General features: G+C 37.6%; 1 long non-coding RNA gene across 42 annotated transcripts in view; it reads right to left on the reverse strand.

The window, feature by feature from the left end:
* The window catches only part of LOC144288544 (uncharacterized), a 493,091-nt gene that overhangs the window by 460,196 nt on the left and 9,200 nt on the right, over positions 1-23,695 (reverse strand). For 31 of the 42 annotated variants that reach the window (XR_013356452.1, XR_013356435.1, XR_013356462.1 and 28 more), the window contains one exon: positions 14,412-14,545. The exons of 7 other annotated variants lie outside the window; for them this stretch is intronic. This is a non-coding gene — a long non-coding RNA (uncharacterized LOC144288544). Of the gene's footprint in view, positions 1-14,411; positions 14,546-19,583; positions 20,297-23,695 lie in introns of all 42 variants that reach the window. 4 more of the 42 variants (XR_013356449.1, XR_013356445.1, XR_013356447.1 and 1 more) reach the window with 2 other exon arrangements.

Here is a 23,695-nt window from a genome sequence, read left to right on the forward strand (position 1 = left end):
CTTTCTTGACTTTCCTCAAACATCTCCAAGGAGTTCTGTCCACCTGCTCTTTAAATTGCGATGTCCTCAGGCTCTTGATTTTTGTCTCTCTTTTCTTCTCACCCAACATTAGTCTTACCATCATGGGTGACATCACTCATTTCCATGACTTCAATTATCATCTACATGCTGAGGACTCCCAAATCTCACCACAAAGAGCTGATACAATTTCACTGCCTACAACACTACACTTTCAGTGCTTGCCTCTGTTCATATAGTAAATATCATCATGTGACCTGATTTACATGAAACCAGCCAGCTTTGAAGCCAAAAATTGAAAGATAAAAATTAACATATACTGTTTTATTAGCATTTATATGAATTTTAATAAAATAATAACCTGTGTTTAATATCTCTTTTTCCCCGGGCTATGGGACAGTCATAGTGCCCCCTAAGTCTTGACACAGTCATGCTCAATAAACCACTGTTAACTACTGTTGCAATTCCAATTGGTACTTCTCACCTATCACCCTTCGCAAACATCCTTTCAGGATGGTCTGGTATACCTGATTATATGCAGGTCCATTGCAGTGCAGGGCCTATTAAAAGGTGTCCTATCTTATTACACAGGACAATATGCTGCTACTCAACTCCAAGAAATGACAAGCCACAATTATTAATCTGAATAGACTAGGCTGCACTGCATTAATAATCAACCCTAAAATATTAGTGGCTCAAAACAAGCATATTTATATTTATTCATGCTGTATCTCTACTGATGTTTTCCACCAAAGCAGCTGTATGAGAAGTGTTATAGACTGAAATGCATCCCTCAAAATTCATATGTTGAAGGCCTTAATGTGACTATATCTGGGAATAGTGTCTTTAAAGAGGTAATTAAGGTTTAATGAGGTCAAAAGGATTTGTGTCCTTATAAGAAAAGGAAGAAATACCAATTATATATGTGTACAGAGAAAATGCCATGTCACAGCAAGAAGAAGACCATCTATAAATGAAGGAGAGGGGCCTCAGGAGAAATCAAACCCACTAGCCCATTGAATTTGGCCTCCTAACCTCCAGAACTGTGAGAAAATAAATTTCTGTTATTGAAGCTACCTCGTCTGTGCTATTTTTAAATGGCAGCCCTACCAAACTCATATGAGCAGTAAAGATTTAAAAATCACTCGTGCCAGTATCCTATTCATGCTGGGATGCTGCCCTCCTCCTGTGAAGTTCCAAGGATGAACATGAAGAGCCATTTTCATCCACTGTCAATGGCAAGAATGTGATGAAGGACATGGTAGATAGGATCTGACTTTCCAAATAAGACCCAAGTCCCTCCAAACAGTCACTCTACCCATTAAGACCAGTCTTCTCCTTGGGATAGTACTGAAAATGCCTGAGGGAGCAATTCAATAGATGGCAAACAAAACCTAGCAGCAGGACACAAGCAGATCTTACAGGAGAGGAAGAGAATTGCCCTGGAAGATCTAGATATTCCTCCCTTAAGAAGAATTCTCTGGAATATTGCATTTCCTCAATAATAGGAATAACAGAAGTGTTTGGCCCTTGGCAGTAGCCCACTCCATCACTCTCCTGGTCTACCTTCTTCTTACTAGACTTCTCCCCATACTTCTCCTGATGGCACAGGCACTACACTGAGAGAGACACCCTCCACTAATGTCATCTGGGGACATCTCCTTATCTGTCTCATTGATCCCTTTCAGCTCTAGACTGGAGTTAGCTTTTTTACACTAGACTTAGCAAATCACTCTAATTCAGTGCCAAAAATTGAGCTCTGTCCTTTTAAAAACAGAAAGCTATCACAAGTTCCTATATACTCTGTCACTGCATTTGTATCAAAAATATAACTCTTCATTTTGCATATTATGTAAGGCATAAATATTATTTTAATTATGCCACAAAACAGAACATTATTGATATACTGTCCTCAGTAAGGTTGTCTACATTGAACATTAAGAAGCGAATGCTCTGACAGATCTTTTTTTTTTAATAAAATGGCAATGAGTTCATTATCACTAGTAAGAACAAAAACTGAAATATGCAGTTTTGATTTCCATTCCTCAAGAACAGAAAAGAGTCCCAATCTAAATTCTATCTCTATGAGCCCAGATATAAGGAATGTGACCAAAAGCAGCTATCATAAAGACTCTTCAGAGTCAGTTCCCATTTGGTTCTGGTGAAGACTTCTGGTTTACTCAGAAGGTATTATCGCCTCCCCAGACAGACTCAGGACACTCCTGGACCAAAGAAGATGTCGTCTGATGGAATAGCAACTCTAGGACAAGAGATGGGGAAGCACCAAGCTGCCCTGATAAAATACTTGATTTATCATCAAGCTATTGTTGGCATGATCTACTTTGGAAGTCATCCTAGAATTGCCTCTAATCCCAGCGCCTACTGCTCTCCTACCTATTTTGCTTTCTATTTGTCTTCCCATTTTGTTTCATGACAATATTATTGATTATCCCATTCTCTAGCTTGTTTCCTTTTTTGAACTTTCTATTCCCAAGAGATTGTCCAGCGTGTCCTCTTGGTCTCACAAATGGTTAAGGTAGAGTCCAGTGACTCGCAACGAATCTACTTGTCTCTGAAATCATTGTCAATGCCATCTTTCCATAGATTCCTCACCACAGTGACCTGGGCAAGGCTGTTCATCCCTATAACTGTGGGGCAGGAGAGAAAAAGGATGCTTTGTTATGACTGAGTTTATTTTGGTTCTTTTGTTTCTATCCCTGGCACTCTACTCGATGAGGAAGTGGTTTCAGATGTGCTTCCCCTCTTCCTAGCCAGGACAACAGTTTCTGGCTCACAGCCTTTCTGAGCTATCTCAACCATGAAAACATACTACCTACCAGCAGTGCCCTACCCCACCCCCCCCGCCAAAAAGCTCAGCCACTTCTGCCATGAGTTATATCAGTAAAATTAACATGACTCATGTTTCCTTTTCAATTTTGCCTACATTCAATGACTTTCTCTAAACTTTCCTGCACTTAAACCCATGTTGTAATGTTGTACGCCATTAAAGCAAAAGAAAACAAACAAAAGAGCTTCAGGGTACTGCTTTCTAAAAGCCTCAAGAACGAGGTCAAAATCAAGAGTTTTGAGAGTGACTCTTTGGAGAGGATCCATAGTGGCTAACATCTTGAAGCATATTCATACTGTCACCCCACTTTAGAAAGAAGCCTCCCATAGCAGCTCCTCCCTGCAGCCATTTCCCCTAGCAATTGCCTCCCCTGCAATGCTGCCTGCCACCTTGCTTCTGCATGACCTTGGAGGAGGTCTCTGCCTCTTCCCTAGGAGGCACCCATTTCAGGTTGCCATCTCACAGGGACTGAGGTGTTCAGCTGTCACTCATTCACCCCGTGCATCCAGGAATGTGATTACAATGCAGTTCCCTCTCTGAATAAATAATGTAGATCTGCCAGTTTCTGAATTTGCCCTATGCAGGTCAGTTCCAGAAAAACTTTTTGCTCTCTCTACAAAGCTTCTTCACTCAGACTTGTGCAAATAGCTACTGCTCATTATTCATCTTAGTGAAGGAGGGAAGGGAGGAAAATAAAAAACTACCATATTCATTGATCTGAACACATACATTGGTATCTGAAGCCAAGCAGTAGGCTAGATATTTGCACGTGCATTTTTATTTTTGCAGAAAATGGGTCTGATTTGAGCACTGTCTGAATCCAAAATCCATATTCTTCCCAATACATCATCTTGCCAGGTACCATAGAGAGCTGGTATCCTTTTAAGAAATGGAGGAAGAAAAAGTATGGCATGAGTGGCCATTGTACTAGAGAGAACTGTCTGTGACACTTCTCTGGTTCTTCCACTCTCTCATTGACCTTGCTTCACCAAGTCTCTTGTTTGTTTAACTTTTGCCTATATAGCATGATCTGAGGGACCAAAAACTGTCCCTTTCACCTTTTGATGACCATGCCTGAAACTTTAGCTTCACTTCCCTCAATTCTATTAGGACAAAGGATCCACAGTCATCAAGAATTCCCATTTAAAATAAAACACTACATAGAGCAGATGACGAGAAACTAGTAAAAGGGAAGCAAAATTGGCCCAACAGACTCTTGGGCTTATCTCTATTATAGAACACATACCATTCTCTGTTGAAATTGTCGATTTGCCTTGTACCCTCCATTATTAGATCATGGGTTTTTAGAAGACAGGAGCCTCTGTGTCTATTTCACTTGTGTGGGACCAGAGCCTAATAATACACTGCCTGGCATGCTGCAGAGGTTCAATTCATGTTCAATGGATGAATGAATGACAAGAGTTTCTTTTCTATTCCTCATACATAAAATCTTTGCTATGAAGAACTAGATATATGTCAAATATGATGGAACTTCAGTTGTATATTCAGGATTCTTAGAGGTTCTTGGGACCCTTTGGTAAGTATAAACTGTGTCATTTACAGAAAAGCAAATACCTTTCCTTAGAAACAAATACTGTTTTAGTGATAATTATTATTATTTGTAATCAGCATTTTATTAATTTTCAGGGGTCTTTATTAACGGTTAAACATGCTTCTTTACATATTCTATTTTTACATACACCATTTAAATCAAGCTCTACTCTGACATCTATTATACTTCAATATACATAACACAGATATAGATGAAATAAAGTTAATGATTCAAAAATAGTTCCTCTAGACAAACTATATATTTTAAATTTAATTTAATCTCCTTTTTATGTATCAGGGGAAAATGTGTGAGTTTTTTTCCCCTTGCATCCCTCTTTCCTCATTAACAAAGTGTTTATACTGAATTATTTTTAAAAGGCAGCATTTAGTATTCAATCAAATAATAAGGAGAACGTGTTCCTTCCCAGTGGTTTAATAATAATTCTTGCATCACCAACCCTGAATATTCATGTTATGGAAATGTGTCCTACTTCTATAGATTTCATCACTGTCAGCTGGTGCCACAGCAGAACACAGGGACAGTTAGTCAGTCTAAATACATTCAGGATTTCAGCAATTACCAAAATGTCTTCCCTGACTTACTATCAATAATTCAACTTTTGAGGAATATAATATTGAGACACAGGAGGCTGACCAATAAATATTCTGTTATTCTCTAGAAAACAGAGACCTAACTGCATAAAATTGTGTTATCACTTGACTCAAGTTTTACTTCAGTGATATATGCATGGCATAAAGATGACTGAGTGATTCAGAGTGGGGAAATAAATCAATCAAGACAGTTTTTTTGTCTTTAGGTAAAGTGAGTTATAGCATATTTATTTTTCCACCATTTTGCTATTAGAACACAGCTTGTCAATGGTCTGATGTTCATCATCCTCATTCTTCAAAACATGCTTTAACCTCAATTCTACTAGCAGTATGACCTTGGCCTAGTCACTAAATCTCTCTAGGACTCAGTGTCTTCATCTGTAAAATGAGGAAGCTAAAATTGGGTTGGGGTCAACAAACTTGTTCCATAAAGAAACAAATAATAAATATTTTAGGTTTTGTGGGACATACCATCTCTGTCACAACTATTCAGCTCTGCTATTTTAATGCAAAAGCAGCCAAAGATAATATGTAAATGCATAAGCATTTCTGTGTTCCAATAAAATGTTATAAAAACAGGCAGGCAGCAAGACAGGTTTGGCTTTGGATAGCATTTAGCCAAGCCCTTTCAGGTCTTTTTCAAACCTATGATTCTATATGTTAGACACATATAAGGTACCTGAACACAAGGGGAAATGAACTCATCTCGTCCCTCAGTGACCTAGAATTAAAGGAGCCTAGAAATTCTCCATTACAGAAAAATTCCTCTGAAAAAATCATGTAGCTCTAAGTAAACCCAACTGATTAACAGACTGACAAAGATTCTGGCCAGTCAGCACACATTTTATTGGTAGCCCAGGGTGTATAGATTCTATGAAATCCAGGCCAGCTTTCTAGGTTGTTTCTGGAAGAAGAGAGAATATGCTTGTAAGAATGAGAGGATTTCACTCCAGGTTTCGTTGCTTTTAACTGCACTGAGGAAACTAATCAGCATTAAAACAAATATTAGGTAACATTACAGCTTCACACTTAGAAAAAGAGAACCATTTTTGCATTTCTGTTAGGAGTATCTATTTCACTGAGTAGCTCAGATGAGGAAAAGTCTCAAAAGTCAAAGTTATAAGTTAATAATCCGTTGTAAAAGTCTGTCTGAAGATCTGCAGTCTTACCCTATTCCACCCTATAAACTCTACACACACAAACACACATATGGAGCAAACAAGGCTTGACAATGCTAGTCTGTGGAGACCTAGTAGACAACTGTATGCTGAAAGAGGACTCTGTCACATTCAAAATAAGTTTAAAATGTTTACAGGGGTATGATAAGTGCCCAAGAAACATGTCCACAGCGACAAAGAATCCCGGAATAAAAGACAAAGTCCATTTGGTGTATAGCAGAGTTTTTCAACTTTGGCACTAACTATTTGGACTGGATAATTTTTTGTTGCAGGGTGTGGGAGGAGAGGGGAAGGGGGTAGGTCCTGCATATTGTAGGATACACAGGCTGTAGATGGATTAAGAGCAGCTCCCTTTCCCTTCCCTTAGTCATAATAAACAAAAATGTTTCCATACATTGACAGATGTTCTGGGCCAGGGGAGGAGAATGCAAAGTCACATCTAGCTAGGAACTTGTGGATTACAGAAATTTAAGATACTGAATTTGCCATAAATCTTCATCCATGCCACAGTGGTCAAGTAGTACCCCAGACCAAAACTGATATTCACAAATATTTTATTACAATGACTTCCCATGTCCTTTCTAATTCTTTCCCCCTCCCAATATATCACAGAATACCCAGACACCAGTGAACTGGAAGGGAATTATCCCAAGAAAGAGCACTATCTTTGTCCTTTAGCAGTATCTAACCCTCGCCTAATGGTAATGTTCCCATTTCTAAATTTTAAACACAAGGACATCAGACCCAACTCACTATCTAGCCCATTCAACTCCTAGATTCCTTTTCATGATTGCTTACTCATTACTGGTGAGAAGACCTACAAAGCCTTAGGCCATAACTCAATGGCTTAGCATGGAAAGCCTAAGAAACTGGGTTCTTAAATCCCAGATCTCAAACTTTGTCCCAGGACCTGCATCTCTTCTTATTCCTATAATACCTAAATCCCTGCCTAGTTTCCACAGTTTTTTTAGGCCATACTGCCTATACTCCAGAACTCACTTCTGGGTCCCTACTACCTGGTACACACTTCCCAACTACCATTAACTATTTGTTGAGACTTCAGTAGGTCATTTCCTGCTGATATCCTCCCCTGACCCTTGTAGGTAGAGCCCTATGGCTTAATCTAGCTCTGTGTTCCAATTATCTCTGTTCTGTAAGGTCTCAATGCTGGGTTCTGGCCATAAAACCAATCATCTACTTATTCGTGTGAATGGAATAATAATCATAGAGGAAAGAGGGGAGAAGCAGTTGTGTGGTTACTTCAAAAGCATCTCACTTTGAAACACTTCCTACTATAATCTGACAACCATAACTCTGATTATTAAAAGAAAAATCATCACAGGATATACTGTTATGGATATGGGGCTTTCCAACATTCTAAGTCATGTAGAAGTTTCTACCGGTCTCTGATACTACAGGTGGAGAGAGTAAAATCAGCAAGTCAGTAAGGTGAAAGGATCTATGTACGAACATTTCTTCTCTGCATGGAAAATAAAAACAGCAGAGATAATAACAAGTGGAAACAAGACACAAGATACTAATACTAAATATTACACATAATCATTTTTTATTTCAATTTGAAGGGCAATAATATCAAGTCATGTTCAATTACAAATGTAGGTATGTTTATTAACACACCCTTGTTTCAGCAGTCATATATCCAGGAAAGCATAAAAGTCACTAAGAAAAGTTTAAACACAAAAGGGATTTTTATTTCACCTCTGAGGTGAGATTAAGGAAAAAGTTTGCTTCCTTGGCTTATGCTGCATATCATAAGGACTGATGAAAAATATCTAAATCATAAACATCCTAAACTGTGCAACCTTAACCACAGATATGTAGAAACTCCAAAGGGTGGCAGAGAGAATAGCATGGGCCAGTATCCTAGGTAGTAGAGGGCTAGAGTGGGGACAGAGACAGAGAGAGTTCACCTAATTGGATGCAGAGTATGAGAAGTTGGCTGCTAATCAAATCCTAATAACAAAAGGGACTTTCCCAATGCTCAGAGGAGATTACTTCCACAGAGACATCTAGGGTGGAATCCAGCAGTAGGCAGAGACTATGGAAATGCTATGGTTCAAGGAAGACCCACCTAGCTTTAAGTATATCCCTAGCCAATAGCTCAAACCATGTAGACAGTGAAAGAAACAAGAAATGTAAAGTTGACAGGTTCGAGAATGGCTGATGCCTCAGTCAAACATAATGGGTTCCAGATCAAGCCTTGATGGGAACAGAAATACAAATCAGCAATAAGGTCTGAAATTCAGGAAGTCAGTTTCTAGAATCCATCCACTGGAAAGGATGAAGTTTTAGCTGAGCCCTGATCATTCATTCACTCATTTATCCAATCCTTTGTTCAATAAATGAAGAGCAATACACTCACCAAACAATGCTAGACACTGTTCCTAGCCCTATCAATTCACTGGGGAAAAATAAACATGATCCCTAACCTTATGACAAGCTTTGCTGGAAATGCTTTGGGGCTTGAAAAATAGTAAATATATAAGTTAAAAATGTTCACCAAGGTAAAGCTTATAGATACTATGTGCTAGCAAGATTAAGCTGTCAAATGCCCCCTGAAAATATCTGCTCCAGCTCACAGGCAGCCAGATTGCTAGCAAGAAAGAAATGTGGTCCTACTATCTTGTAAATAATAAATGGAGGCCTTGATGATGATGATGATGATGATGATGATGAGTAGTTATATAGTTGTTTCAGATTCTAACCAAGAGACTGAAATCACATTAGTTATTTAAACAGAAAAAAATGAACAAAAAGTCATTAATTCAGTAAAAGTTATTAGTTAGATACTGAAAAGACAAAAAGAGACCTCTAGGTTGTCATAGATACAGAAACTGTAAGGCATAGACACCATCCCTAATGCTGAAGGAACAAAGAGAAAAAGTTTTAATTATTAACAGTTGGAAGCCTGGAAGATAGACCTCATAGTGCTGAAACTCAGACTTTCAAAAAGGTGAAGCTATTCAGAAGTATGGGGAACCTGAGCTCAGAAGGAGGAGGAGTCACAGGGGCTAGGCCCCAGACCACTGAAGAGGAATAGTGAGCCCGCTGGTACGAGGGTCTCTATGGGCAGACTCTACGACTGCTGGGAAAAAGCTGCAAACTGGACTCCACTGCTGCTAGTGAAACACACTGCTGCAGGGACAAAACAGTGTTCTCGGGTGTAGCTCAAAGGAAAATAAAGCAAACATAAAACAAATAGAAAGAAAAACAGAAAACAAGAGCAAAGAGAAAGGACCATGTTCCATCTACCTCCTGCTTGCAATCTCCCTCTAGTATCCCCCACTAACAGAGTTTAACCAACTGACAAATCAGAAGCCTGACTTTTGACACCCAGCCCACTATCAAAAAGCAAAATACAGAACAGTGGGTTTGAAGCCAAGAGATGATAGTTTAATAGCCAGCCCAACCAATCTAGGGCAAATTATTTACCTATCTAAGACACAGGTGGTCAAATTAGGACACTAATGTCTACCACAAGAAGATGTCTTGAGAATTAGACAAAAAAGTACTTCACATACTGCTTGACAAATAAAATGCATTATTTCACAGTTAATGGTTTCTGCTCCTGATTCATCCTCCCAAGTACATCTGCTATCCTCAGTGCCTTCCTTAAACAACTATTCTGTAAGAACTCCATGTGTGGCCTAATCTATTGCCAGAATATATCTCAGCAGGAAAAATCTATTTATAAGGCCTCAACCAGAGGGAGCTCTTCTAAGTTGGAGATCATATTTGGCTCTTATATTTGCACTTCCACTCCTCCCTGTCAACCTGAAAATCTGGCAACATATATATATGTGTGTGTGTGTGTGTGTGTGTATATATGTGTGTATGTGTATGTTTATGTATATATGTATATATATCACCTAGGTACTTCCTTGTCCTTGCCACCATCGATCCAACAGGCCAACTTTCCATTAAGACCCATTCAAGTTCCTTCAATCTACTTCAAGAACAGTTCTAGAAAGATCTCAAACTTGATCCAACATCCTTCACTCTAAAGAACAGTCTTTAAGACCTTGTGTCCTTAGAGGATCACATGACCAAAAAGCAAACCCACTATTATTTCTTTTATGTTCTCAATCAAGCAGGAACATTCCAGACAAAAGAGACCATAAGACTAGGAAGGAGAGTTATCGAAGGTAGAGCAGTATCTGATGCTTTATGGCACATTTTAGAGGCAAAATCCACCATGTCCATGAATGACCAATAAAAACAACCTCCTACATAAAAGCAAAACATAGCTCTTCTTCTATCTTGCCTGAAATCATGGGTTCTTACTAGTTCATTCTCTTCCTGATCTAAGGTTCATGTGGTTCTACCTTTATTAATTATAAACCTTGGGAAATTTTCCTCAACCTCTAAGCCTAATTTAATTAAAATAGCATTCCTAACACTATCTTGAAGGTTTGTTATAGGAATTAGATAAAACTATACATGTTTGAGGCAAGACAGGAAGCAGAGAATGGTTATTTAGTGGGTACACAATTTCAGTTTTGTAAGCTGAAAAGGTTTTGGAAATCTCTTGCACAGCAATGTAAACATATAAACTATACATTTAAAATGGTTACAACGTTTAAGTGTTATGTTCTGTGTTTTTACCATAATTTTTAAAAATGCTTACTGAATAATGTATGAATAAAAAGTTCCTATCATCTGCACAGATGCACACACACACAGAAAATAACATTCATCACTCATCACAATGCCTAGTGCATCATAAGTACTCAAATATCTATAAGCTTCTTTTTCCCCTTTGAGCCTCTCAACAATCTCCTGACTTCAACCTTACCTGAATGAATTTCTAATTTCTCTCCCTCTGAACACTGTGTGGGGCTTAATCACATTCTGTCCAGTGCTGTTCCTTAACAGTTCACTGTAGGTATGCTTTATCTTACTAAGTAGACTGTCAGCTCCTGCAGAGAAATGACCGTCTCTTGTATGTCTTCTACATTCCCCTTCATGTCCAATGCAATCTTTGCATTAACTGTTGGCTGAGATTCTACTTCAAATGAGATGGACCTTCTCAGAGCCAAAATATTCCAGTTACCCCTGTCTGCTCTTGAGTTTCCACTCATCATCATCAACTAACATTTATTTATTGATCTGTTAGTTTATATTAGGGAAAGGGGGCAAGAGTAATGAAGGGGCAAGGAAATTGGAAGAAAATGAAAAGATATGTAAGACATGATTATTGTCCTCAAAAGGCTAACAATCTATTTGCAAACAAAGAAAACATAACAATATTAGTAAAACTGCAAGGAAAAATGCTAAATGTCCACTGAGTATTAACAGATAATATATGAATTCAGTAAGCAACGGGTATTGCAAGGGAAATTCAATAGGAGATCAGTTCTAGAAAAACTTAATATATGAGAGTATATATTCTTTAGAATTAAGATGATTCTTTAAGGGGTAAAAAGTGTATCTGCCTACCAACTCTACCTTTGAGATAAATATTATACATTTTCAGAATAATAACAACAGTTCTCATATACTCCAGTTGACTACATACTAACACTAATCCTAAAAGTGAGGGGTGCATCATCCCTATTTATACATAAAGAAATAATTACTTGCCTGTAGATGTAGAGATAATAAGTATTCAATTTGAACACATCCGTCTGACTCTAAAGCATGAATTCTTCCCACTGTACCACTGGTTCATTCATCAAATATTTACTGAGAATTTACTCTGGACAAGCATTATGCTAAAGATATTAAACTAAATAAAACATGATTTCTTCCTTTAAGGGGCTCATGATCTGATAAAAAGGCAGTTACATAAAGATACCATCCATACAAAATATGCTGAGTCCAAGAACAAAGTTATGGAGCACACAGAAAAGAAACCTAATCCATTCTGGGAAATCTTGAAAGGTTTCCTAGGGAAGGAGAATTCTTTGTTAAGTCTTAAAGGATAAAATAAACAATGAAGCTTACATTTGTGTACTGACTAGGAAGATACTATTATTACCTGATTTACAGATGAGAAAATTGTAGCACAGAGAGGTGAGTAACTTGCCCAAGTATTAATAGTTTGTAAATAGGTATTAGAACTAGGATATGTCACTGTTCTCTCTTAATCTCTACAATATGCTGCACACGAGTAGGAGTTTGCCAGAAAAGTGAAGTAAAGAAGAACAAGCAAAGGCAAGAAACTTCATTGAATGGGACAATATAAAAAGCATAATATGGCTTGAGCAGTAAATAACAAGGGAGGAAATTAGAGAATTATGGGTCAGATCACAAAAAGTCTTGTGAAACATGCTAAAGGTCTTAGAATTTATCCTGTAAATTATGAAGGGATAATGAAGATTTGTATATTAATAAATTATTAGCTATCTTAAGGATGAATGTGAGTTAAGATTAATAGGAAGGGGGTCTATTCCCTTCCTATTAGAAGACAGTTGCTGTTGTTGTAAAATAAAGAAAACATGACATACATTTATCTTCCTAACAATTTTTAAGTGTACAGTACACCAAGGGGAAAGATTTAATATGCAGTAAAGAGAAGATGAGAAACTAAACTTGGGTAGATAGAGTGAGATGGAAAGTCTGGAAATAAGATATGTCTAGATGGCAAAAGAGGCAGAACGTGGTGATGAACTGGATGTGCCTATCTTCCTACCCATCAGACTTTCCTGTTTTAAATAATCTATCCAGGAAAACAGAAAACCTAAATGTACATGTTTCTCATCTTGGAATTAGCTAGCCATATTGCTAGGCATAGGAGCAATAAAATGAATAAGACACACTTCCCATTTCAGAAAGGCCTCAGTCTAGAGTAGAAGTGGAGACGAAGGAAAAGGGCAGTAAACAATTATGTGGTTATAAAACAAATAGGTAAAAAATGTACTGGGGGTCCAAGGCTGAAGTGGTTAGCCCTAACCAGGGGAAATCAAAGAAGGGTTGAAGGAGGATATTTTCAAATTGAATCTGGACACTTTCCAGTGGATCATGTATTACTTGAGGTGAATATTTCTCCAGTGCAGAGTAGCAGGAAATAAAGCAGAACAAATAGTTTCAATGTGAAGAAGGGGGGATGGGGCAAGATAAATATGTGGACTCCTGAAGTCATCAAAAGTAGAACAGTAATTTATTAGATGCTGGTTCCTGCATTAAAATACCTAAGCGCAAGAAGGATATTGGGGTCACAGAAGGATGAAGGTGGAAGACAAGATAGTAATCTGCAATAAAACTACAAGAAGTGGTCTGGTTTTATAGCACTGTCTGTGGCCACGTCATCACACTCTATCTAGCCACACCTGAGTCACAGAGTGGGTGCTCATTATGCTTAGAGAAGTGTATTCGTGTATTGGAAGTCTATTAATTCTACCCTAAACTTTAGGAGATGTTTAATAATTGTAGGATGTCATCTTGAGATTCACAGTTAGGAGTCTGTGCATCAGACACTTCCCAATGCTCTTCTAAAGGATTTTAAAACACCTCATAATATCTTATGTTTGGAAACCTCATTGCCTCTGTCACAAATATTGAACTTTGTGACTGAAAGTACCTTTTTTTGGTCATGTGTTTATATAAACGTGACTTTTTATCCTAATTGTAATGCCTAAAGGACAATATTATTTATAAATACAAACTCTCAGACTTGAAAAAGAATACCTTTATTTATCCTGTTTAATATACATCTATGCAAACACTTCTAAACTTAAGAATCTTCCTGAAAATGGTCATTTATATCTTTCCAAAGTCAAATTTTTATGGCTGTCCCTAACAATCAATTAAGAAAAAGGGAAATTCCATTACTAAAACGGATCACAGCCTTTTTAGATCATTAAACGTACGGTCTCCAATGTAGCAGCAGAGGCTATAAATCTAGTTCTTTGACTTTGAATAATCTCAATATTCTTTAAAAGGAGGCTTAAAAATATTCTTTATTATGAAAAATAAAATTTAAAAAGAGAAAAGAAAAAATTAGTGGAAAAATATTTAATGAACTTATTTTAATTAGATGTACACACTGTTCATGAAATTATGTAGAATAATAACAGTGACATTTCTCTACTTATTGTAATGAAACTTGTAGGGAGAATGGTAAAACAGATAAGAGAAAATACTGCATGTCAGTATTATTCGGGGTAATTTTTAAATGATTTAGCAAAGACTGTATCTCCTAGGATAAAATAATGGGTTCTCATTATATGAAGATGACTTACTTGGAATGGGGAACCAAAAACTCTTCTCTCTCGCCATCAGCCATGCCCCGTCCAATTTACACATCCAAAAGTATCAAAATCTCTGATCACATGCCAGACTGAAGATAGCTATAGAACTTTCACATATTCAATATCTGCAATAAAATAAACTGGCGTTATGACATCATAAGACAGTGAGCTAAGAGCTAAAGTCCTGTCTTTTCATACATAATAGCATGTTTATTCATCCCATTGTACCTCTCCAGTTGCCCAGAGAGAAAATGAAGTGTCTGAAGTTTCAACTGGGAAAGATGACTCACCCTGAAACTTTCTGTGTATATTATGAGGGCTTAACAATGCCTGTGGGTTGCTACTTGTGTCTTATGTGTGTGTGGGGGGGGAGGGGGGTAGTGATCAAGATGGAATGAGGCAAGAGTTTGATAAAATGGAAAGTAAGTGATTCTACAGTAGTTATATATTAAAATGACAATATATCACAAACCTTTACACAAACATTTTAGCATATGATGTATATATTCCAATTTATGTAAATGCAAAAGAAAAGGCCTCTAGTACCATTCCACCAGCTTCAGCACTGAAAACATGTAAGTTAATGGAAGAGAAATCAATGATCTCATAAATGTTTCAAGAGTGAAATACTGCTTTCTCCTCAACATAGAAACAATTGCTAGTAATAAATTCTACCAGATATTTTAGTGGTGGTACTATTTCTATCCCTTTCAAAAGTATTTTCTAATTGTCCTACAGATTTCCTTAAGCATACAAAAAAAAAAAAAATCAGAGACTTCACTTGTCATAGAAAATCCTCAAAATAGACAATACTATTTTCATTGCCAGAAGTATTTGAAATACATAACAGCATACCTTACAAGTCAACTGTTTCCTAAAACGTTTTCTCACCAAACTGAGGTATTTTCACACAGCAACAGGATTCAAAAGAAATAGAAGTAGGATTGCTTTTGCAGTAAAGCAGCATTTATGGAGAAACTCCTTCTCTGTTTCATGCAGGTTGATGGCTACTGGTAGCAACGATAATACTAATGGCTGCACTCATGTAATGTTATTTAAGTACCTCCAACTGACATGGAGTAAGACTTTTTTTTTCTTGTAAGTTCTAATTAGGTTCCTTTCCTTTTTTCCTTCCTCCCGCATACTCTTCCTTTCTCCATCTTTCCATCTTGTCTTTTCTTTTGCCCAACAGTAAAAAAAAAAAAAAAAAAAAAAAAAAGGTAGTAGTAGTAGGTCTACATGTACCTCAATCCTTACGTCAGGCTATAGTAGAATACCAAGAGATTATTACATAGAGTAAACCTATCACCTCTCCACCCCATTACCCACCCCTCCCCAGCAAGAAAGAAATTTCTATTTCTTATTTCTTATCTCAGTGCCTGTACCAAAAATTTAGGCAGGTCACAGTAGCTTGTCATCCTCCCACATCCAGTAACTTGCCTTCTTACTAAAAGCCTCTCAAATCTATTCACTCCCCACCATTTCCCTGTGTCCACCATCTAAGCCCCCACAATCTCTTGTCTCCTCAGTTGTCTTCATGCTTCCATTATGGGCCCCTCCAACCGCTCTCTGCACTGTAGCTAGAGTAATCAATCTAAAATGCAAATCTGGTCAAGGTACTCATCTGCTTAACTCACTTCAACGATTCCCCATGTTCTTAGGATAAAGTCTTATATGCACACAATACATGTTTTTATAATCACATCTCTGCTTATCTCTTAACCTCCCTTCTCATCACTGATCCTGACAAAAATTACCTGTGTTTTCGCTATCATGAACTACAGACAAGTTCTAAGTTGTCTGCACCCATTGCCCCTCTTACTAGAAAACTCTCCTTGCCTTTAACATAATCAATTCTTAATCAATTTAAAGGATTCATCTTAGATGTTAGTTCTTCCAGGATACCTTCTATCCTACCTGCTTGATGTTTCCACAGTGTGTGCTCACTTTTAGCTTCCCTGAAATAAATTTGTTGAAAAAATTCAAGTCATTTTGTTGGACATCTGGTTTGACTATAGTATGTGTATATAAAGATCCAAGAATGGGATCCCTGGGTGGCGCAGCGGTTTGGCGCCTGCCTTTGGCCCAGGGCGCGATCCTGGAGACCCGGGATCGAATCCCACATCGGGCTCCTGGTGCATGGAGCCTGCTTCTCCCTCTGCCTGTGTCTCTGCGCCTCTCTCTCTCTCTCTCTGTGACTATCATAAATAAATAAAAATTAAAAAAAAAAAAAAAAAGATCCAAGAATGAAGCTCCTCAGCTTTGCATCCCACATTCAAATGTTTGGACATACATATACCCAGTCCACTTTAAACTATTCACAGTTGACAGAGACCCCGATATCATCAAATCCAAGTTCCATAAATATAAAAATAGATGGGTTTATGTTTCTAGAAAACCAAGGCTTGAGTTTGCTAGGAGATCTTTCTAGTTTTATTAATATAAAAGTCAAACTTTATTGTTCCAAGATCACAGTGACACATAATTGTCTGAAAACTGATCAACTGTTTCCTTCTCACAGTAGTTAGGAACTGTCTGCTTAACAAAGGACAGACTCACCCAGCTCTAACACACTTGATGGTACCCAAATCTAAACGAGTATGACAATTAGAAGCAAACTCAATTAAAAAAAATTATCAACTTTCTCAGTGATTAACATAATAGCAGTTATCTAACAAAAAAAATTTAGACCTTATTTTAGGACAAAAAAAATACTTTAGAACTCACTTGAGGTGACTCAAACTTAGAAGTTCATAACGTTAAATTCTGTGATAACCCAGCTAGCATCAAGATAAACTATCTGTCCAATTTACAAAATCTCTTAGATAAGAAGTCTAAGGTTCAACTCTCAAACACAGTATCTAAGTTTTACTTTTGAATGTGATGTGTGGGGAAGAGGGTAACATATGAATATTTTCTGCCTGCTCTGATGGTTCATAGGCAACAAGTCTGGTAAGAACAGTTTCACCTAATCTCACCAGTAGCAGAAGCCATAATCCATAAAGATTCACCCTCCCTGTCAAGCTGCTATTCTATATTCTGTATGGCTGAGTGAAGAATATTGTGCTATCAAATACAGTTGGTACTGGATGCTCCACCCAGACTTCCTCCTCAGGGTTAAAGCATCTTTCCCCCAAATGTCAGAAATACCATCTTTTGACAGCTCACAGTTGTGCTCCGCATAAAGAAGTGTACTTGGCCACAAGGAACTATCTCACTTATGGTTAAAGCTCCTCCCAGGGCAGAGCCAACAGTCAATGGTCAATTCATACTTAGGAACAAAGGCTCCCTGCTTTAAAAAATTTAGGAACTAACTCATTGGTATTAAAAGTTACCTAATTTCTACCCTTTATCCTGAACAATTTTGAATGCTTGGCAAAAGTTATTGGATAATTTTATCACCCAATTATAAGAGGGGTAATATTCTAGATAAAATTCTAATTGAAAGAGCACAAATAGAAAAGCAGAATAAAAATGACTTGTCCTCAGCAGATCATTATATTCTTAAAGATATGTGAAATGTATTCTGTTGGACTTATACTCAACTCTTCTCTAATAAAAATAAAAAGTTAGATAGCATTTACTTCACGTTCTCAATCTTTCAAAATCTCCTTTTGAAATGAATGAAAGGTTGAATCAACGGATTCTTTTCCCACATCCATTTCTACTGGTTTATTCACCAAGACCAAGTGGGATTTGTTCCTGGGCTGCAATGGCAATATCCACAATATCCTTCAATATCCACGTATCAATCAATGTGATACACCACATTAATAAAGGAAAAGAACCATATGAACAATAGATGAAGAAAAAGGATTTGACAAAATATAGTATCCTTTCTTGATAAAAATTCTCTGTCATGTAGGGATAGGAAAAACATACCTCAATATCACTCCTCAATCCAAACAATATGAAAAGATTCTAGGTTTGGACGCCTTTGTATTTTTGAGTTTTGTTGTTGTTTTGATGCTACCGTTTTTAAACAGTAGACATTAAATCAGCTGTTCCCCCCTAATGGCAGTCTCATTTGTCTTAGACTTAAGCTTCTCTTCCAGAGCACATGGACAAGAAAACTCCTAAACAGACCTGGGTACAATAGTGAATAAATGCAGATGTGCCATCCCTTTAAGAAAACATAACTTTTATATGTAGGCAGAGGTTCCCACATGATAAAGGCAACTTGCCCACAAAAATTAATCTTCTGTTTAAGTAGAAATTTCTGTCAAGGGAAATCCCTGGGTGGCTCAGTGGTTTAACGCCTGCCTTAGGTCCAGGGCGTGATCCTGGAGACCTGGGATTGAGTCCCATGTCAGGTTCCCTGCATGGAGCCTGCTTCTCCCTCTGCCTGTGTCTCTGTCTCTGTCTCTCTGTCTCTCTCTGTCTCTCTCTCTGTCTCTCATGAATAAATAAATAAAATCTTAAAAAAAAATTTGTCAAGTACAGAAAAACCACTAACTTGACAGTGGCTTCCGATAATTGAATGACAAAGCCTGGTTCTTGTTAAGGAAAGGAAAAGATGCAAATGGGAGCAGAGACCAATTCTTTTTACGTTTTCCAAAAACAATAAAATGACATGTCCCTCCCCTATTACTTCCAGTGAATCAAATCTAAATTAGTATCTCCAAATTTTTACACTATACACCTTCATGAATACAAATATTTTCAACATTCACATATATATATAAGATACATAAATTATATCCAGGTATCACTGTATTAGTAGATACATTTCAAAACATAAAATAAATGTTTTAAAAATAAATTTAAACTTTATATAACTTTGGTTTGTTAATTAATAACCAAATTTTTTCTTCACATCAAAATATTCTTATTAATAATTTTAAGGTAAAGATCAATGCAATCAAATATACATCATTTCTTTCGATCCTTGCTTAATGTTTATTGATGCTGTGATTTTAAAGTCTAGTTCTTTTTCTTTTTTCTTTTTTTGCTGCAAAAAGCTTTATTGTCTCCATTTGGTCCATGTTTTGGGAAAGGGCTCAGGATGGTTAAAAAGCTGCCTAGTGGCTGCAGGGGAAAAGGTTCAGGCACAAGCCCTGGCACCCGAAGGGAAGGGGGGTGCCAGAGGAGCCCCTCAAAGGCTGCTGGTCTCCGGAGGCTCCTGGTCATGCTTGAGAGTGAGCCTTTAGAAAAGATACTCACCCAGCCCAGCCTGGGGGGGTGGCCACCCATCTTCTTGATGAGCTTTACCTCCTCATCTAGGAAGTGCTTCTCCAGGAAGTCACAGAGATGGGGATCCGCGCAGGCAGAACCCAGGGCATGCAGATCCAGAAGGGCCTGGTTCAGGGTCTTCTCCAGAAGCAGGGCAGCTTCCATGGCGTCCAGGGTTTACCCCCACTCACTTTGGGACGGCTTCTGCACGTCCTGGAAGTGGGTGCCACCGCGCAGGTTTTGCATCTTCAAGGAACGCTTGTTTGGTGCCCCCGCGCTTCTCCTCAGCCAACTCGTGGAAGTGGCCAACACCCTCTGGAGCCGCATGGCCCGAAATGGAAGCCCAGAGAGAGGAAGGTGTAGGAGGCCCGCAGATGCATATTGACCAGGCGACTGACAGCCACCTCCACCTCGTGGAATAATTCTTACCAATCTGGGAGCTCATGGTAGATCCGGGACAAGGAATTAAATTCAAACTTGGGTGTTCGCTCTCGGTGGCAGAAGATGGCCAGGAAGATGGCTCCGAAGGTTGCGACCGGAAAAAAGGCTGGAGGGTGGCCATTGGCTGGTAGAAGGGGCAACCCTGGGTGTGTTCTGTCCAAACACTGTTGAAGTAAGAAACAGATCCGTAGGACCACCAAACGCACCGCCTGAGAGTCTAGTTCCAAATTCAGTTATGGTTGTCATAGTTAAGAAAGAAAAGGCTGCTCAAAGATAAATAGATCCAAAAAAGATGAAGCACATTATTGGCTGAACTTATTAAATCATGACATTCCCTTTACATTCCTTTGAGCGATTAGTACTATATTCAATCCACGGTTTTTTGGTAATACTCTTTGAAGTTTAATTGAACTAAAATTGGATAGTTCTGTAGTTTATGCACTTAGCCAAACACTAAAATGAACTGTTATATGTTGAAAATGAGTTAATATGGGCATAAATAAATAAATAAATAAATAAATAAATAAATACACTATGGTTAATTCTCACTCTTCCCTAAAATAGCCAGTGACTCTTCAGAGCATATGACTATTTGACATGTGGTTAGTATAGGCCATCAGTGTAAAACCACATGGTAAATTTCAGTAAATTTGTATTGCTTATTATCTAGGGGGAAAATAATTATAAAAATATTTTTAATATCTTCTTAACAAATTCCTTAGCAGTACAGGTAGAAAATCTGACCTAAACAACAGATTCCAGAGAACTTCTTAGAAAAGAAAGAACCACAAATTAAACCTACACTTTTTTTTCAGGTTTTGCTTACCTGAGTAGCTAAGCACCTAGGCAGTATAATAAATAGTATCATCATGTTTCTAGTTCTATACACTGCACATATTTTGGTACTCACATGCTCAAAAGTCAAATCGATTTTTATGTTTAGTGTTTAAGGATTTAATTCACTCAGAAATTAAATAAAAATAGTTAATTTCCAGAAAAGCACAATATGAAATTTAGAACATGAAATACGAAAACTTACTTTGATCTACAATTTAAATATTCAGAAATGTACCATACAATGACCTGATATTCACAAGTCTGTTAAGATCATTCTGACTGATGACAGGAAGCATTTTGTAGGTATTCCACAATGAGTCCATTTTCAGGACACATCAGAAAAGCTGAATTATAAATTCACATCTTAATCCTCAGATTATAAACCTTTGTCAGTCTACATAAAATACACAGGACCCATTTTTTATCTGTTCACTTTAGCCTACATGATTATTTATGGAATAGTATCAGTTACACAGGCTGAACAACAATATTAGCAATATTTCATGTATTTTATGTATTTATAAATGTCAACAAATTATTAGCAAAGGTTTCCTTTTCAGAAATAGAATAGTCCATTTTTTCCTTCCAATTTGAAAGAAATACTAACAATAATGCTTTCAGAAAGATAAATAGCAGTGTGTCAGAGGCTTGAAACAAACCCTTGTAATAAGCACCAGACAACTAGCATAAGACTTTGGGGTCATGGGAGGAGGAGATAAGAGAATCAGAGAATGTCAAGTTCAGAGAAAACCTTCCAGGACATCCATTAAAGCCAATCGTACTTTTGAAGTCCGAATCCTCCCTACATCATGCCAAGTATTCATTAAACCAACCTATTCTGATCAAGAGTTCACTGCTCACCAAGGCAGCCAATTTCTCTCCTAGAATGTTAGAAAGCTTTTCCTTATGTTGTGCTAAAACATGCTTCTCTCACCTACTGAGCATCCTACACAAATCCACTTTCTTTTAGTGCCTCTCCTATGGACTGAATCACCAAAAACAGTGGTCAGCCTCACTGAGTCTTCTCATTTACATCCCGTAGTCTTTCAACTATGTTCTTCAAATAATGATTCTAGTCTTATCAGAGGCCTGGTTAGCATCCAGTTTATTAATGTTTCTCTGAAAGTAGAGAATCCATAAAAGAACATCACCTTGCTAGATATGGTGCAAAGCAGAAATTATCTTCCCCATGCTAAGTATTCCACATCTATTCCTGCAATCCAAGATTACACTGTTTTCATGGCTATGACACACATGTTGATTCAAACTGGGCTTTACGTTGACTAAAACTACGAAGTCTGAATTGTTCATTTATTCAACATATATTTATGGAACGCTGCTTCAAGAATATTATAATATTGGGCAGCCTGGGTGGCTCAGTGGTTTAGCGCTGCCTTCAGCCCAGGGCGTGATCCTGAAGCTGGATCACCAGGAGACCCAGGATCGAGTCCCACATCAGTTTCCCTACATGGAACTTGCTTCTCCCTCTGCATATGTCTCTACCTCTCTCTCCCTCTCTGTGTCTCTCATGAATAAATAAAATCTTTTTTAAAAATATCATAATATTAAGGACAGTAAGATAAATCCGTGAGATACACCTGAAACACATAAGACCATGGGCCCAAGCTCCAGTTTATCCAGATGTAGCTGTGTGGCAAGAATACTTGTTAGAGCTACTCAATCTTCCTAAGAGAATAATATCTTGCTTGCTGGTCTCAGTTCCAAAGCATATGGATGGGCCTTTAGCCAGCAATTTAGAATACCAGCACTCCAGGTTACCTAGGCTCCTTTCCAAGTACCTACTGAGAGAAGAAATGTTTAGGGAAAATAGGTCCAATGCCTTATAAACCCAATCTTTGGTTAATGTTGAATCACCAGAAAGCTAAATATTAGCAACACCACACAACACCTTCCTGATCACCCTCAGTGAGTTGCATTTAATGCTTCACCCTAATTTTTACCCAGAAGATTGTTGTAAGACATAACCATGTGAAAGTCACAACTACATGGTTATGTTTTAAAACTGAGGATGTTGTCCATTTTGTTACTGAGTCCCTTTCACTCTTTTGTTTTTTCCTAAAAAATGGGATATTTCTACAATACTAAAAGTAGAAATCATCAGAATAGTTTTATTCATTTTTTAAAATGAGTAAATTTTCAAGAAAGATGAGTCTATAAGAAATGAGAAAAAATGCTATTTGATATACACACAAGTGGCATGAAATATTTGTATTTTTTGTTCCATCAATAACTGAAATGAGAGTAAGACAGATAATTCTAACTGGGTCTTATTAAATATTTACTGTTAATTAAGTTTAAACATCATTATTCAGTTGCCCTTATGTTTCCTCTTCCCAAATAATCAGCCTTAGAACTTATTTTTCCCAATGAAAAAGATTCTAAGATCAGATGAACCTAACAACTACCTGGAGAACTTTTAGAAATTTGCATTTTTATATACACTCCCTGTGTAATTGGGAAGTGGACACTCTTCCAGGACTGATTTTTGGATCACTTTAACTCTGCCACTCATCTCTGGGCTCTCTGCTGTCTCCCTAGATCCCTTTGAAAGCTTGGTAACCCAAGGTAGGTAGAATATTCTTACCTCAGGTCCTACTAAAGCATAGCAGATAAAAGGATTATGTCCCTTCTCTTACACAGCATACCACATTCACTTTTATGCATCCTAGTGTTGATAGGCATGCTCACAAAAGCAGGGCTTCACGATGACTGTCAGATTGAGGTCAGCTACTTATTTTGACTCCCCTGAGAAATGAGAACTTAAATGCATGAAAACAGGTCCAAATCACAATCAAATGAAACTG

This window comes from Canis aureus, chromosome 18, assembly GCF_053574225.1.
Source record: "Canis aureus isolate CA01 chromosome 18, VMU_Caureus_v.1.0, whole genome shotgun sequence".
NCBI classification, from domain to species: Eukaryota; Metazoa; Chordata; class Mammalia; order Carnivora; family Canidae; genus Canis; species Canis aureus.